Raw genomic sequence first — 15,442 nt, 5'->3', positions numbered from 1 at the left:
TCTGTTTGCACCAGCATTTAGCAGGCAGAATCTCTCTCCTTGGACGGGGAGGCGGGCGCCAGGGAAGTATTTTAGGACGATGAGTAGGATAAGTGCTGCGTTTTTAGCACAGCTCACGCAGTGGAAATAATCAGAACTAACAAGTCCTGTTAACTCTCTCGCTCCACTGCTGACAGGGGACGTTTGCTCCAAAGTCAGTGACAGCCGCCCCCCGGGGGCCTCGATGGCCCCGCTGCTGGGCTGGAGTGTGTTGGTGGCTCCAGGTGTGGTCAGCCTGTGACCCCAGGGAAGGAGGGCTGGCTGGGGAGGCAAAGGGTTAAGATGGAAGGAAGGGTGTCTTCTCCGCTGGAGCTTCCGTGGGTTGACGTAGCGTTGACCTCTCAGAAACATAGGCCAGGTGGCCAGGAAACTTTGCGGGTGAAAAGAAGAAGCTTCTTGGTATCGCTGGCCTGTTACCAGTTCTCTGTTCCCAAAATATGATTCACGCGTGTCGCAGACTTCTTAAATTCTGTGGTAAAGCATCTTTTTATGTAGAAATTTGAATTTTAAAGCTTGATCAAAACTTTCAGGAGAAAAGCTGTTCTTGTGGGGAAGAAGATTGCACTGCCTTCCTGAAAAGGGCAGAAGAATTTCTAAGGACAGTGGTGACATGTGACCACCAGGTCTTTTGCCCAGGGCTTAAGTGTTGTCTTTCTCCCCTGAGATGCCTCCCTCATCTGTTTGCTCATTGTTTCTGCTTGTCATCTGCCCGTTGTTTGCTCGTTGGCTGTTTGTTTTTTCTTTAGGAGGCACTGGGAACTGAACCCAGGACCTCCCATGTGGGAGGCAGGTGACCAACTCCTTGAGCTACATCTGTTCCCTGCTCATTTTTTGTTTTGCTTGGTTTTTTTTTTTCTTTCTTTTTTTGCTCAGTGTCTACCTATTGTCTGCTTGTTGTTTGTTTGTCTTCTTTAGGAGGCACTGGGAACCAAACCCAGGACCTTCCATGTGTTAGGTGGGCACCCAACTGCTTGAGTCACATCCACTCCCCTTAAGTGCTATTGAATTCATCTTTTTTTTTTTTAATTCATCTTTTTAAATGTTCAGGCACACCATTTGCTGCTCAGGGAGATAGATGGACCACACCTTACTAAGATTCCATCAATCGAGGTAACAGATTTACTTTTTCATATTTCAAAAGTATTATGTGGGTTCCCAGGGAAAGCTCTGAAAATACAGATCAGAAAGTAGCAGTAGGAAATCCTGCCATTTAGATGTTATCATTCTTACCTTTTTATGGTATACCTGCGGTAGGCAGAAAACTGCCTCCCACCCTCACCCTCCACCCCAGATGCCCGCCTCGTAATGTGGGAACCTGTGGACTTGTTAGGTTATATGGCAAAGGGGCATGAAGATGGCAGGTGGAATTAAGGCTGCTGATGGCTGACTTTAAAATAGGGAGCGTATCTTGGGTTCTCCAGGTGGGCCCAGTGAAATCACTGCAGTCATCTTACATCCTTAAAGGTGGAGAGGACGGCAAAAGAGGTCAGGGCAGCGTGCTGTGTGAAAGGCTCAGTGAAGGAAGGTGCTGTGAGCCAAAGCAGCTGGAAAAGGACCAGAAAGGTTTCCTTCCAGAGCCTCCAGAAGGAGCACGGCCTGCCTATAGTTTGATGTTAGTCCTGCAAGACGTGACACCCATGCCAGACTTCTAAGCTCCAGGACTGTAAGATAATATGTGTGCGTGTTTAGGTCACTAAATTTCTGGTAATTTGTTATAGCAGCAAGAACAAACTCCTATAATGCCCTTCCAGGTCTTTTCTTTGTATATGTTTTTTTTCGAGATTTATTTTTTATTTATTTCTCCCCTACCCGTTCCCCCTTTGTCTGCTCTCTCTGTCCATTCACTGTGTGTTTTTCTGTGTCTGCTTGTCTTCTCATTAGGCGGCTCCAGGACTGATCCTGGGACCTTCTGGAGTGGGAGAGAGGTGATTATTCTCTTGTACCACTGCATCTCCCTGTTTTGCTACGTTGTCTTCTTTTCTCTCCTCTGTGTCTCTTGTTGCGTCATCTTGCTGCACCAGCTCTCTGTGTCGGCCAGCACTCCTGCGCTGGGTGACATTCCCGTGTGGGCCGGCACTCCACACAGGCCAGCTCACCTTCACCAGGAGGCCCTGGGCATCAAACCCTGGACCTCCTAGATGGTAGATGGGAGCCCAATTGGTTGAGCCACATCCATTTCCCTGCACATGTTTTTTTAAACAGAAAGGGACCATAGAGTATATAATACTTTGAATAAGCTTTTATTGCAGTAAATGTGCAAACAGAAAGCACACATCGTGTACAGCTGGACCATCCCAAAGATAAAACACTGGTGTGACCTCAACCCCCATCGAGGCCTGGACCGTGACGTGCTTCCAGAAGCCCCCATCCCAGGCCCAGCCAACCCCTCCCCAAAGGGCATTTTACCTCGATTTCTAACATCAGTTTGCCTGTCCTTGAACTTTATAAAAGAAACCATATAACATATACATAAAATGTTTTCTTTTGTTGAGTTATAATTTACATAAAGTGAAGTGCGTAAGTCTTGGATCTATTTGGCTCCATGAGTTTTCACCTATGCACACACCCAATTAAGGTCAAGAGCATGTCCCCAAAGCTCCCTCGTGCTCTTTCCCAGACAATATCCCTGTAGTAGTCAGCCAAAGGGGTGCTGATTTAAAACACCAGAAATCCATTGGCTTTTCTAAAGGGTATTTATTTGGGGTAGGAGCTTACAGGTACCAGGCCATAAAATGCTCTATGTTTACTTGTCTACCAAACTCTATTTTCACATGTTGGAGCAAGATGGCTGCTGATGTCTGTGAGGGTTCAGGCTTCCTGGGTTCCTCCCTTCCAGGATCTTGCTTCTCTCTGGGCCCGGGTCCTCTGTTTTCTCCACAAAGCCAGCTGTAGACTATCAGGCAAACAGCTCTATCTCTCTCCCTGGGGTCTCTGGTGTGTCTAAGGAGCCATCTCTGTTCCTCTGTGTTCTTCTCCTGGCTCCAGCTTAAGGCTTCAGCATCAAACTCCAACATCAAAAACCCTCAACTCTGTCTTTTGCCGTGCCTTTTATCTGTGTGTCCCCACCCACCAAAGGGTAGGGACTCCACACCCTAATGACGTGGCCCAATCAAAGCCCTAATCATAACTTAATCATGTCCAGGTACAGACCAGATTATAAACCTAATCCAATATCTATCTTTGGAATTCATAACCATATCAAACTGCTACAATCCTCCTCCCCCAAATTACCATTTTTCCAACCCCAATCCCCATAATGACTTTTGCCTAATGTTGGACTTTGTACAAAGGAATCACACAGTGTGCACACTCTTTTGAAACCCATTTTTTCCTCACTTATCAGAATATCATAAGCATTTTTCCAAAGGTATATATAGTGAGAAAACAATTTTAAAGGCTGAATGATATTCTACTGGGCAGATGTACCATACTTTATTTAATCAATTTCCCCTTTCTTTTTCTGGATGTTTCCAGTTTTTGGCTGATTTTGAGGATAAAACATAAAAAATGCACCAGGCTTCTTTAATTAATAGGGGTAGGTTTGCTGGTGATAAAACTCCACGTGCTTTCAGGCTTCTGGCTGCCCCCGCGGACATCAGGTTAACCCAGGGCAAGAGGCTCTTCCCAGAACCACTTCCAAAATTAATCTCTGCAAGTTCCAGCACCTGCTGGAAACAATTGTTTTCTTACAGTCCCAGGACTGCTTGTCACTTCCCTCCCTGCAACCCAGCAACCAAGAACGTATTTCCTCTCCGGAGCTCAGTCGACCAGGCTAATCATTGCTAAGAGCTTCGTGTACCCGGGCAGGAACTCTTCTTGTGTGCCCCTTGGAAGACAAAGAATGTTCCTCAGTGAAAATCAAGTAAACAAGGCAACGCCTCTATTCTGGGTAACATGACAAAAGTTAAAAGCAAAGCAGTTTCCCTGCAGTCGTTTCTAAGGAAGAGCTGTTTGCACAGAAAGTACAGAATTAAGAAGCACAGGGGAGCCAAGTATATTCCAAGGAAAATGTTTGTGAGCCCACAACTGTGACACCCTTTAAAAGAAAAAAGTGCATATTGGGATATTGGCATTTTGTGCATTTAGTTAAGGCAAAATAAAAGCTGCTAAATTATAATGAGGCTGGCAACCCTTTGAAGGCTGGGCATTAGTAGCTGCTAAGTACTTGATGGTTATTTTGCTCCTTTTAGACATATGTGGACAGTATATACTTCTAATGTCAGGTGTGAAACTAAAAGCAACAGAATTATTTATCAGTTCATTCTCCTTCAGAGGGAGACAGTTTAAAAACCCGATTGTATGCCCTTTGCCACTCAACCACCGGAATTTTTTCCCTCTGAAGATCACAGTTTGAACAGAAAAATTATCCAGAATATAAAACGGCACGTGTGTGTACACAATAATCTTAGAAAAATGGCATCCCAGCCGTCTGGCCCCCAGCTTAATTCCATTTCCCTGGGGGAAGGAGCCACAAGTCAAGCCAAGCCCTCGCCCTTCCAGAGGATTCTCCCTGTGCACAGCCCAGAACACAGCACTTCCCACCGACCTGAACTGGACATTGGTGACGGTGCTTAAGCAGCAGGTGGGAACACTGGATGAGGGCCATCCCAGCTCTGCGACAACGAGGAGCCACTTTATCACGAGAAGATTTAGTTGAACATATTTACCCAATGGGCTGGAAAAAAAGTGGTGTGTACGAGAAAGTGTGTGTGTGTGTATATATGCTGAAGGTAACCTAACAATGACCTAAATTGTCCTGTTCAGAGATGGCGGAATGAAAAGGGTTGGCAAAATCCCCTGTCTGTGTGTTCAGGGGGTTGCTCCTAAAGCTGGTATGTTCCACGTAAAGCTGAAAGAGCAACTCTAGCACCTGCACGGGTAAAGCCTTGAGACATTCTCTGTAAAATAAACCTGCACTGTTAGTATTTTTAATTTAGTAAGAAAGTCAAGGATGTCCTTTCGATTTCTGGGAATCAAATCCCTTGGTGTGAGGTCAGGATTCCCATGTGCACTGTGCGGGTCTTCTGAGCCTCCCACTGTGTGTGGGGCTTGAGGTCTTCTGAGCCTCCCACTGTGTGTGGGGCTTGAGGTCTTCTGAGCTGCCCACTGTGTGTGGGGCTTGGGGGTTCTGACCTGGTCTGCAGGCCTCTGCTTCTCTTTTCTCTCTCCTAATCTTCTTGGACTTTCTCAAGGTCTTTCTTTCACCTTCGGTCTCCTCTGTCTTCATTAACCAGACATAGCATAGGATGGAAATATACAATGGACATTGTATTAATTTTAATATTTTTATGATTGCTCTTGTTGGTTTAAAACCAGATGGGAGAAGTAGACGTGGCTCAACTGATACAGAGCATCCGTCTACCATATGGAGGGTCCAGGGTTCAAACCCAGGGCCTCCTGACCTGTGTGGTGAGCTGGCCCATACGCAGTGCTGATGCGCACAAGGAGTGCCGTGCCACACAGGGGCGTCCCCACATAGGGGTCCCCCACATGCAAGGAGTATGCCCTGTAAGGAGAGCCGCCCTACATGAAAAAAGCGCAGCCTGCCCAGGAGTGACGCTGCACACACGGAGAGCTGAAACAGCAAGATGACACAACGAAAAAGAGACAGTTTCCCAGTACTGCCGGATAATGCAAGCAGAGGCAGAAGAACACACGGCAAATGGACACAGAAAGCAGACAACAGGAGGGAAGGAGAGAGAAATAAATAAAAAATAAATCTTAAAAAACAACAACAACAACAACAAAAAAACCCCAGATGGATATGGTATTTTTTGGTTCACATCATGATTGTCCAGGCTCCAAGCCCCTCCACCCTCGTCTGACCTCAGCGTTGCTTGACTTCAGCAAGTGACCGGCCTCCCGGTGCCTGTTTCATTTCCTTCCTCATAAACGGTGAGAATAACCACACCCGCCTCAGCAGCAGATTAAAGCAGAAAAAGGAAAGCGCTGAGACCAGAGTCGGGCCTAGGTTAAGAGGTTCAGAAGGGAGGCGGATGTGGTTCAAGACTGGGCTCCCGTCTACCACATGGGAAGTCCGGGGTTTGATTCCTGGGGCCTCCTGGGGAAGGCAAGCTGGCCTGCATGGCGAGCTGGCCCAAGGCGGGTGCTGGCCTGAGAGCTGAGCTGGTGCAGCAAGATGACGCAACAGAAAGAGACACAGAGGAGAGGCAGACACAGCAGACAAGAAGCTGGGCTGGCGCAAGAGACTGAGCGCCTCTCTCCCACTCCAGAAGGTCCCAGGATTGGTTCCCAGTGTGGCCTAAAGAGAAGACAAGCAGACACAGAAGAACACATAGCAAATGGACACAGAGAGCAGACAAGAGGGGGGAGAAAACAAATGTTTTTTTTAAAAAAAAAAAAAGAGGTCCAGAACGGAAGTTGTTACTTTCTTTGTGGCTTTTTTCCCCTGGGGGCCTGGAGGGGTTGGTTGACTAAATAAGGCTGTTTCCTCCCAGCAGTGGTCAGTAGGCTCCTGAACCAGCACTTCAGCTATTCCTCGAGGGCGAACCCCACACCCTGGGGTGTCCCTGAACTCTCAGGTGGCTCGCAAGTACTATGGCACCCAAGGAGCCTGGGGGCTGGATATAAACAGGGAGAGGGGAGCGGACCGGGAGGGGAGGGTGCCGGGAGGAGGAGCCAGGGCCTCTCCTAACTCTTGAACCTGCCCAGTAATTCCAATTCCCCCTTATGTGGGAGGGAGGGAAGCGGAGGGTGACGTCCTCGATTGGTAGTAAAATTGGGTGAGAGTCAGGCAGAGGCTTCCAGCCCTATGCTGAAACTTGACCCTCATGTCATCATCGCAAGGTTAATCTCAACGCTTTCTAAAAATATGGGCGAATGGGAAATAGCATTTAATGGCAAGGAGACCTAAGTATAATTTTTCACAGACCTACTACGTGCCAGGTATCTTGCAGATGTTGCTTCTTGGAATTCTCGCCACCCGCGTGGTGGGCATCGCCCTCATCTTACCCGGGGGTGGGGTGGACGAGGGGGTGGGCTCAGGGAGGGCAGTGCCTGCCAAGGCCCCGGGCTCGCCGTCGCCTTCTTGTTCACGCACACTGCCCGCGAGCTCGGGCCCTGGGCGAAGCGCTGGGAACGCAGGGTGCGCAGTCACCACCACCGGGCTGAACTTCTAGTTGAAGGGAGTCAAAAAAAAAAAAGGAAACAAGCAAAATGGGGCCTTCAGGCAGGAGCTCTGCTCTGCCCTCCGGGGCAGTGATGATGGGGTTTCTACTTCGGGTTGTGGGGAGAGGCCGCACTGGTGGTACCCAAGCAGAGAGCTAATAACAGGAAGCAGCAGGCTTGGGAAGGGGAGGGGAGGGCATTCCAGGTGGGGAAGAAGCACGGGCAAAGGCCCTGAGGCAGGGCACAGCTGGACCCAAACTCAGTGCCGCTGACTCCAAAGTCCTTTGTATTCAGAGGCCTCTGCACACCTGTCACCCCAGGAAAACCAGGCCTTTTTGCTGAGAAGTGTCAAATAAAATACACGTGTGGATTTAGTAAGGAGAGACTTTATAGGAAAGATTTATTGCAAGAGGGAAGGGAAGGGGTACAAAAGGGAAAATGGGCTGTTCTAAGCTTGGCAAGGGCCTCAAGGTTTAGGCAAAATGATGTTATTTTAAGAGGAGTAAACAAAACAAGAAAGAAGCTGGCGTAGGGAAGCGGGCAGAAGGGGAAATCAAGGCGGCCAGCCTGGTCTCGGGGGAGCCAGTAGGGAGGGCCTGTGCTGGCTCAGGCTGGGTGGCCCACGTTCTGGGGCCAGGGAGGAGAGCTGACAAGCAGCTCCCAGCTGACCAGTGGAGACAAGCTGTTCAGCTGCTCTGGGAATTGGGAATCCTGTCACGGGAAATGGGAGGCACCTGTCAGTCTTATTTGAGTCTGAACCTGAAGTCACTGAAACTGTTTCCCAAACACAAAGAAGGGGCAACGGATGTGGCTCAAGTGGCTGAGCGCCTGCTTCCCATGTGGGAGGTCCCAGAAGTGGCTGAGCGCCTGCTTCCCATGTGGGAGGTCCCAGAAGTGGCTGAGCGCCTGCTTCCCATGTGGGAGGTCCCAGAAGTGGCTGAGCGCCTGCTTCCCATGTGGGAGGTCCCAGAAGTGGCTGAGCGCCAGCTTCCCATGTGGGAGGTCCCAGAAGTGGCTGAGCGCCTGCTTCCTGCACTTGAGCTCCTGGCCAAACCCAAGTCCCTGTACCTAAAAAAAAAAAAAGGGTGTGTGTGTGTGTGTCTTTGGGGTCTCCTGGGCACTGCTGTTTTCTAGAAGCTCAGGGTTCAGGCAGAAATCAACATTTCCAGCCCACCCCTTTCATTCAAGATAGAGGGTCATAAACCTGCTGAGCGGGCGAAGCAGGGTCTAAGACATATTCTCCCACTCAAAGTCCTTTTCAGCCTAGTGACGACGCCAACAGAAGCACTCTCTGATCAAATTCTTGAAATGCAATTTAGGCTTTCACGGAAGTAGGATTGCCAGATCAAATTCCAGACAGCCAGTTATATTTTCAATTTCAGATTAAAAAAATTATTTTTGTGAACAAGTATGTCTCAGGATATATTGGGGACATACTTATACTAAAAAATTTATTTGTTGTTTTTCTGAAATCCAAACCTAACTGGGTATCCTGAAGTTTTTTTTTTTCCTTTTGCTAAATTTGACAACCTGACACTGAAAGGATATCTCGTAATTAATCTTTTTTTTTCCTTATCCCCCCACCCCCATTGTCCGCTCTCTGTGTCCATTCGCTGTGTGCTCTTCTGTGTCTGTTGTATTCTCATTAGGTGGCTCCAGGAACCCATCCTGGGACCTTCTGGAGTGGGAGAGAGGTGATCATTCTCTTGTGCCTCCTCAGCTCCCTAGTTCACTGTGTCTCATATTGTCTCTTCTCTGCGTCTCTCTCTTTGTTGTTGTTGTGTCATCTTGTGCGTCAGTTCTCTGTGTGGGTGGCACGACTCCTGGGCGGGCTGCACTCCTTGCGTGGAGGCCACTTCTTGCACTAGGGGCACCACTGTGCGGGGCGACACTCCTTGTACATGGCAGCACTCCACGTGGGCCAGCTTGCCACACAGCCAGGAGGCCCTGGGTATTGTACCCTGGACCTCCCATGTGGTAGGCGGATGTTCTATCCATTGAGCCATATCCGCTTCCCTCAAAATTACTCTTTAAAAACCCTTCTTGGGAAGCGGATGTGGCCCAGTGGTTACGGCGTCCATCTACCACATGGGAGGTCCGCGGTTCAAACCCCGGGCCTCCTTGACCCGTGTGGAGCTGGCCCATGCGCAGTGCTGATGCACGCAGGGGGTGCCGTGCCATGCAGGGGTGTCCCCCATGTAGGGAAGCCCCACGTGCAAGAAGTGTGCCCCGTAAGGAGAGCCGCTCAGTGTGAAAAAAAGTGCAGCCTGCCCAGGAATGGCGCCGCACACACGGAGAGCTGACACAGCAAGATGATGCAACAAAAAGAAACACAGATTCCCGTGCCGCTGATAAGGATGGAAGCTGTCACAGAAGAACACACAGCGAGTGGATACAGAGAGCAGACAACTGGGGGGAGGGGAGAGAGAGAGAAGGGGAGAGAGAAAAATAAATCTTTAAAAAAAAAGTTAGGGGAAAAAAAAAGAATTCTAGTGTAATACTGTTCCTAGGCGCTCCACACAGAAGGTAACTCTTCAGCGGTAATAGACACGTAGTGTGCCTCCAGCCTTAGTGAGCAAACAGCAAGGGGTTCCACCCCGGCCTCTTGCTGCCCCTGTGTAAATGAGCACCTCAAAACCCCTAAGGGGACACGGAAGTCCAGGGCCACAGCCACAAGCAGGTGGTACCCTAAGAGAGGAAGGTGGTTTCAAGGAAGACAGCCACGTGTCATAAACACTGCCGGTGACTGCCACCGTGTGTGGCGTACCAAGGAGGCTGCACCTAACTCCCAGAGGGAAAGGCAAAAGGTGCCTGGCCCTGCCGGCCCTCTCGCCCAGCAGCTTCACGGGGAGCTAGGGACAGGGGCAGAACTCCAGGCTCCAGCCCAGACTGCTGAGTCAGGAGCTGCATTTTGTCAAGACCCCAGGGGACTCAGTGGCACATCAGGACTTGGGAAGCAGTGAAGGAGGCAGCCATTTCACCTGAGTTCTCACCCACAGGTGCGAGTAGAGGGGCTTCCTTGACCGAGTTATTTAACCAAGACAGTTACTGTATCGAGGCCAAAAAAGGGGCTAAAGAATAAACTTAATCTGAACCAGGCTTGGGATAGAATCCCGCCCCGGCCCCCTGCTTTTTTTTTTTTTGCCTGATAAAATTCACAACCTCTTTCTGGAAAGATACTGGCACTCCTAGTAAAATTTGTAAGCAATTTTCAGTTTCTTTTTCATCTTAGCAATTTTTAAAATGAACTTTAATGGTTTTGTGTTCTCCTCTGGAAAACCTGTTATCTACCCACCCAGTTAACCATCAATTAACTAGTGATCCTTTGTGTATATTTATCCTAATAATGATAATACAACCTTTATATTTTCTTATAAAATGGCCCTTCCTAAAAATGAATTTCTGAATTGGCCTATTAGGGGCCTTTCCCTTTGCACACAAAATTGTAGTAAAACTTTTGACATACTTATAACTACACTGAGAAGTTTCTTTAACTCATCCAAGGGAAAAACTGGAACTGCAGATTATTCACTGACATTGACCTAGTGTTAAATTATGCTGAGAGGCAACCAGAAAACGTGGGAAGAATTAGCCAGTGGTTCCAAGACAGTTAAGCAAAAGAAAAAGCAAGGAAACTAAAGGGGGAAAAATCAGGGAAAGCAAATAGAAATGCAAGGTTAGTAAATTGATGCTGGCTGGTGAATAATTTTTTGTATGTGCAGAATAGTGTAAACACTGCAGGCTGTTTTTTTTAAAAAAAATTATACCATAATTGTGTTGTGAAGCAGAGGGGAGGAAGGTGAACGTTCACGCCAAACCTATCAGATGGCAAGTCGGCAAGTCAATAGGTAAGGTTTTAAATGATCAAAACGAGCAGTACAAGGGCACTATTCAGAAATAGGGAGATAGAGAAACTGGAAGCAAGAGCTAAACAAACTGAAAATGCCTGCCTCTCAGGAGCAGAGTCACGCGAAGTGGGAGCGGTGGAGCAGGTTCATGTAAAAAGCCTTTTAATTCTCTTATTTTTTAAACCGAGTGTATGTAGAGCTTTAATAAAACATTAAAAACAAAAAGAAACACCAAGCAGTATTTACCACATCTAAAATGATTCATCAGAATAAGCAAATTCTTTCTTTCCTTTTGACTTCTTCATATCTCACTTTTATCTTCAAGTCCCCAATTAACTTTCAAAACAAACAGGGTACACTAGTAAAGGGAACGGAATCTACCTTAGGACTGACCGGGGCTTTGTCCATAGCCCATTTTGATGTAAGATGGCATCCAGGTAAAATTTTCAAATAAGCACATAGGGCAGAAATTTAACTTTAAGAAATCTACTCGACGATAAAAATGAGCCAATGCACCGAGGGTGGAATATGGCTTAGAGGTTCTGGCGGAAGTTGATTATTAAAAATTCAAGTCTTTGTTGTATTAACAAGGGATCAGTGGTTGAAAGTGCATGTCTTATTTTAACTCACTATGATAGCGGTTCTTAACCTTTTTTGTTCCACAGACCCCTTTGCCAGTTAGGTGATAACCACAGACCCCTTACTAAGTCCACACTATACTGTGCATTATTAAATAAATAGATCATACCCCCACCGGCATGTCCCCACAAGAATACTGATTTTTTGAATTTCACTTCGAACTCATGGTCCCCTTGTTAAGAACCCTGTGCTGCGATGATGTAACGTTTTGCTGATGGCAGCGCTCCTTGTCAAGCACCATTATGTAACCTCAGCTGACAGGCTCCAGAGAAGTGTCACCTTCCAACGACTTACACTGATCCACTTTCATTTGCAGTGAAAGAACTGGTCTTACCGACCAAAGCGGATTAATTGTTGTACTTATCTTTTGTCAACAGAGTAACTTGTAACATTAATATTAAAAAATAAGATAAAGAGCTGTTTTTCTGCTATAACTGCATAATTGATCTGGGGAAAAAAACATATATCAGAAAGAGGAAGTGTTTAAAATGCTTTCATTATGTGTTCCACGTAAAAACATAGGCTTCTACCTTGTCAAGATTAGAGAGAAATGGACTAGTCTTGAAAATAATTTTAACAGTGACTTAAATGAAATATACCTTCTCTGTTGAAAAACCAAGTAAGTGGAGGGCACACACCCTGGAAGGACCAGCCTGGAGGTGGAAACAAGCAAGAAATGATTCCAAAACAAAGAGCTGAGTTAGAGGCCTGCGCAGGCAGAGGCAAATCCGCTCGGGGGGCAGCCGGCCCAGCAGGGTGCCAGGCCAGTGTGGGGGGCACCTGGAACCCTCCCGTTATCTCCAACCTTCTTGCTGTTATCAGTTATCCCGCAACTTTACAGTTCAACAGGAGACAAGGGGAGCCGAGGGGCGCCCTCTGCACAGTGCAGGGATTGTCGCAGCCGCCAGGTCGGTTTGCACAGGAACCGAACACTTTCAGGGTAAAGTACAGGGAAAAACGCCGTCCGCAGAAGGGAGAGGAGGGAGACGTGAGCTCCTGCCTCGCCCACGTGCCTACAGGCCCTGCGAGGCTGGCGGGGCCCTTCCAGCCCCGGCTCACCACCCTTCTCTCGACTCAGACTCCACGGGCCCGGCTGCCATCAGGCCGGCTGCTCCTCTGCCTGGAACACGCGTCCTGCGTGTGAGTGTTGCCAGATTTCCTCTAGGTTCTTGGCTGTTACTAAAAAGGAATTTTAAGTACATGCCAGTTTAGTTAGGCCAGTAGTTTATTAAGAAAATGAGAGAAAATAACAGATTACGGGTCCCAGGTGTACCTGCAGGGTGGTCCAGGCAGAGAGGAAAAGGGCTGAAAAGGGCTAAAAGGGCTGATTTACTGACTACCAGGCCCCATTACAGACTACACTCCCAGGTCTACTCGGGTGCTGGTACAGACAGGGAGAGAAAAGGCATAACAGGCAAGAAGGGAAAAAGGGTCAATTTAGTTTCTGTGCTTGCTTTTTTTTCCCCCCAAAGAAAACAGACTTTATTGCTCAGAAATTAAAAATATAAGTATTAAACATGTCTTTTCTAAATAATTTATTACTGAGATAAGGTTATCGGTATCAAAGTAATTTTCTCTTCTATTCATGTCTTCTTGGCCAATTCATATTTCCTTCCCAAGATCGCTGCATGCCACACTTGAGGCTAAGAAGAATTTCTGAATACCACGGCTAGGGACCCGAATATTGATCTGCAGCTACCTGAATGTTGTAACTTTAGGCACTTCTTATAGTTGTGCTTTTTCAGCCATTCTTTTTTTGGAAAACATTTAGCATTATGGCCTTCATACTTCTTTAAAACTCAGGCTTTGCTGCACGGTATCAGAGGTCCCTGGGCCCCCCAGCCTCGTGGCTGACAGGCCCTCCTGCACTTCCCTCTCTTGGCTGCAAAAGTGGGCTTGATTTTTAAACCATTAATTACGGCCTCCCACTTGCTAATTTCAGGGAGGAGCCCCAGTTGTTTGCTGTTTTGATTGCTTACCCCGCCCGTCGATTGCCCCGGTGGCCCAATGGCAAGGGACCTTGAGACCATCCAGGGCTTCTCCTGATCCTGGAGGAAATCCCCTTCCGCGTGGGGGTTCTTCCAGCTACCACCTTGTCAGGTCTCCATGGCCATGTGTTTCACAGCCGTGCTTTTCTGCCAGGTCGCAGATGTACTTTTTGTTCCCTAAACTAGCCTGCCTTATTAGGACTTTGCCAAAGGCACTTCCTGTCCACCCTACCCAAAGCAGCAACCCCACCCCCCTTCCTTCAGAGCCCCCCCCACCCCCCGCATTGCTTTATTTATTTTTTCTCTTGGCACTCACCGCCTGACACCCCACGTATTCTACTGATTTCTCTTCTGTCTCCCCCACACTAGGAGCTGGGCTCCGTGAGGGCAGAGCTTCGTCTGTCCTGTCCCCGCTGCAGCCGAATGCTGACAACAGGGCCTGAGCAGCAGTGCATGCCCGACGGAACGTTGGCTCAACCTGCCAGAGGCGGTGAACCAGGTTCCTACACCGGAGCATGCACAGGGCCCCACTTAAGATGACACTTCCAGAATTACACCAATTCAGTAGCACTTTTCTAACGGGTAACAATCAGTAACAATGCTGGCTTTGCTGAGGGCCTGTCATTTCAAGCACAAGCAATGTTCTGGCCAAACATCCTCTTTTTTTTTTTTTTTGCTGCCAGATGCCTTTTTCCTTATTACTAGGTCAAACTGCTCGATGGTCAATGGCACATGTTTGAATGTTCTCCACCAGTTTCTGAAACAAGTAAGATTACATAAAAGACAGTGATCTCTAAAGAGTGTAAAAGGCCTGCATTTCAGTTCAGGGCAACAAAAAGGGCAAGTAGTAACCAAAGGAGATGAGACTGTTGACTTAGTCAATGACATAATTGTAATGAAGTTGCAAACATGAAAACAGCTTAAATGTATTTTTTTAATAAAAGCCCCTAAACACCTCAATTATTTTTCTTAAATGTTAATTAAGCAACTACTATGCCACTTCGTTTACTCGCTTGACTCTCATGACCGTATAAGGTAGGCTTATTGACATTGTATAGATGAAGATTCTTAAAAGTAATCATTTCTTTTATGAAACTATATAGAAAAGTATGAATGTAGTCTTAATTTCTAAATACGGTCATGCTGTATTCATTATGTTAAATGTACAGGAAAGAAGCTGGGAGCCTTAGGTTATTAAAATTCTAATAACAAAAATGTGCTGAAAGATAACTGAAACAATGCTTATCTTTTAATTGTCTTTAAAAACAGACATATTTCTAAGCCCATAAAACCATCATCTTCTGGGACTGCCAATACCCGTGTGTGTTGCGCCGAGTTCCTTCACAGTGCGTGAACCCACCTGCTGCCCCGGGTGTGGGCCTGTCGTGAAGATGCCTCTGAGTGCTGGTTCCCAAGCCCGGCGCACCGCCCTGTGCCGCCCTGTGCCGCAGTGGGTTTGGTTCAGCCGGTGCATTCCAGGACAAACACTTCCCAGGAACATTCCTAAGAGCCCAACCCTGCAAGGCCAACTTCTGCATAACTTTCTGGTGAACTAAGGTCTTGGCCATGTTACCAAAAAAACCCCACCACCTCCCAAAACCCTTATTCCAAGTCACTAAAGAGCCCACGGTCTGGTGATGGATTAGACATCCTCTAGTGGACAAAGAGAGAAGTTCAAAATATGAACTTGCTAACACTACTCTCTAGGTCGATTTTTATACTTTCTCAAACCTGGCCTTCTGTGCCCCACAGCATTTTTTTTTTAATTAGAGAAGTTGTGGGTTGACAGAAAAATCATGC

This window comes from Dasypus novemcinctus, chromosome 21 (genome assembly GCF_030445035.2).
Source record: "Dasypus novemcinctus isolate mDasNov1 chromosome 21, mDasNov1.1.hap2, whole genome shotgun sequence".
NCBI classification, from domain to species: domain Eukaryota; kingdom Metazoa; phylum Chordata; class Mammalia; order Cingulata; family Dasypodidae; genus Dasypus; species Dasypus novemcinctus.
The sequence above is the reverse complement of the archived record's forward strand: the minus strand, read 5'-3'. Positions refer to the sequence as shown.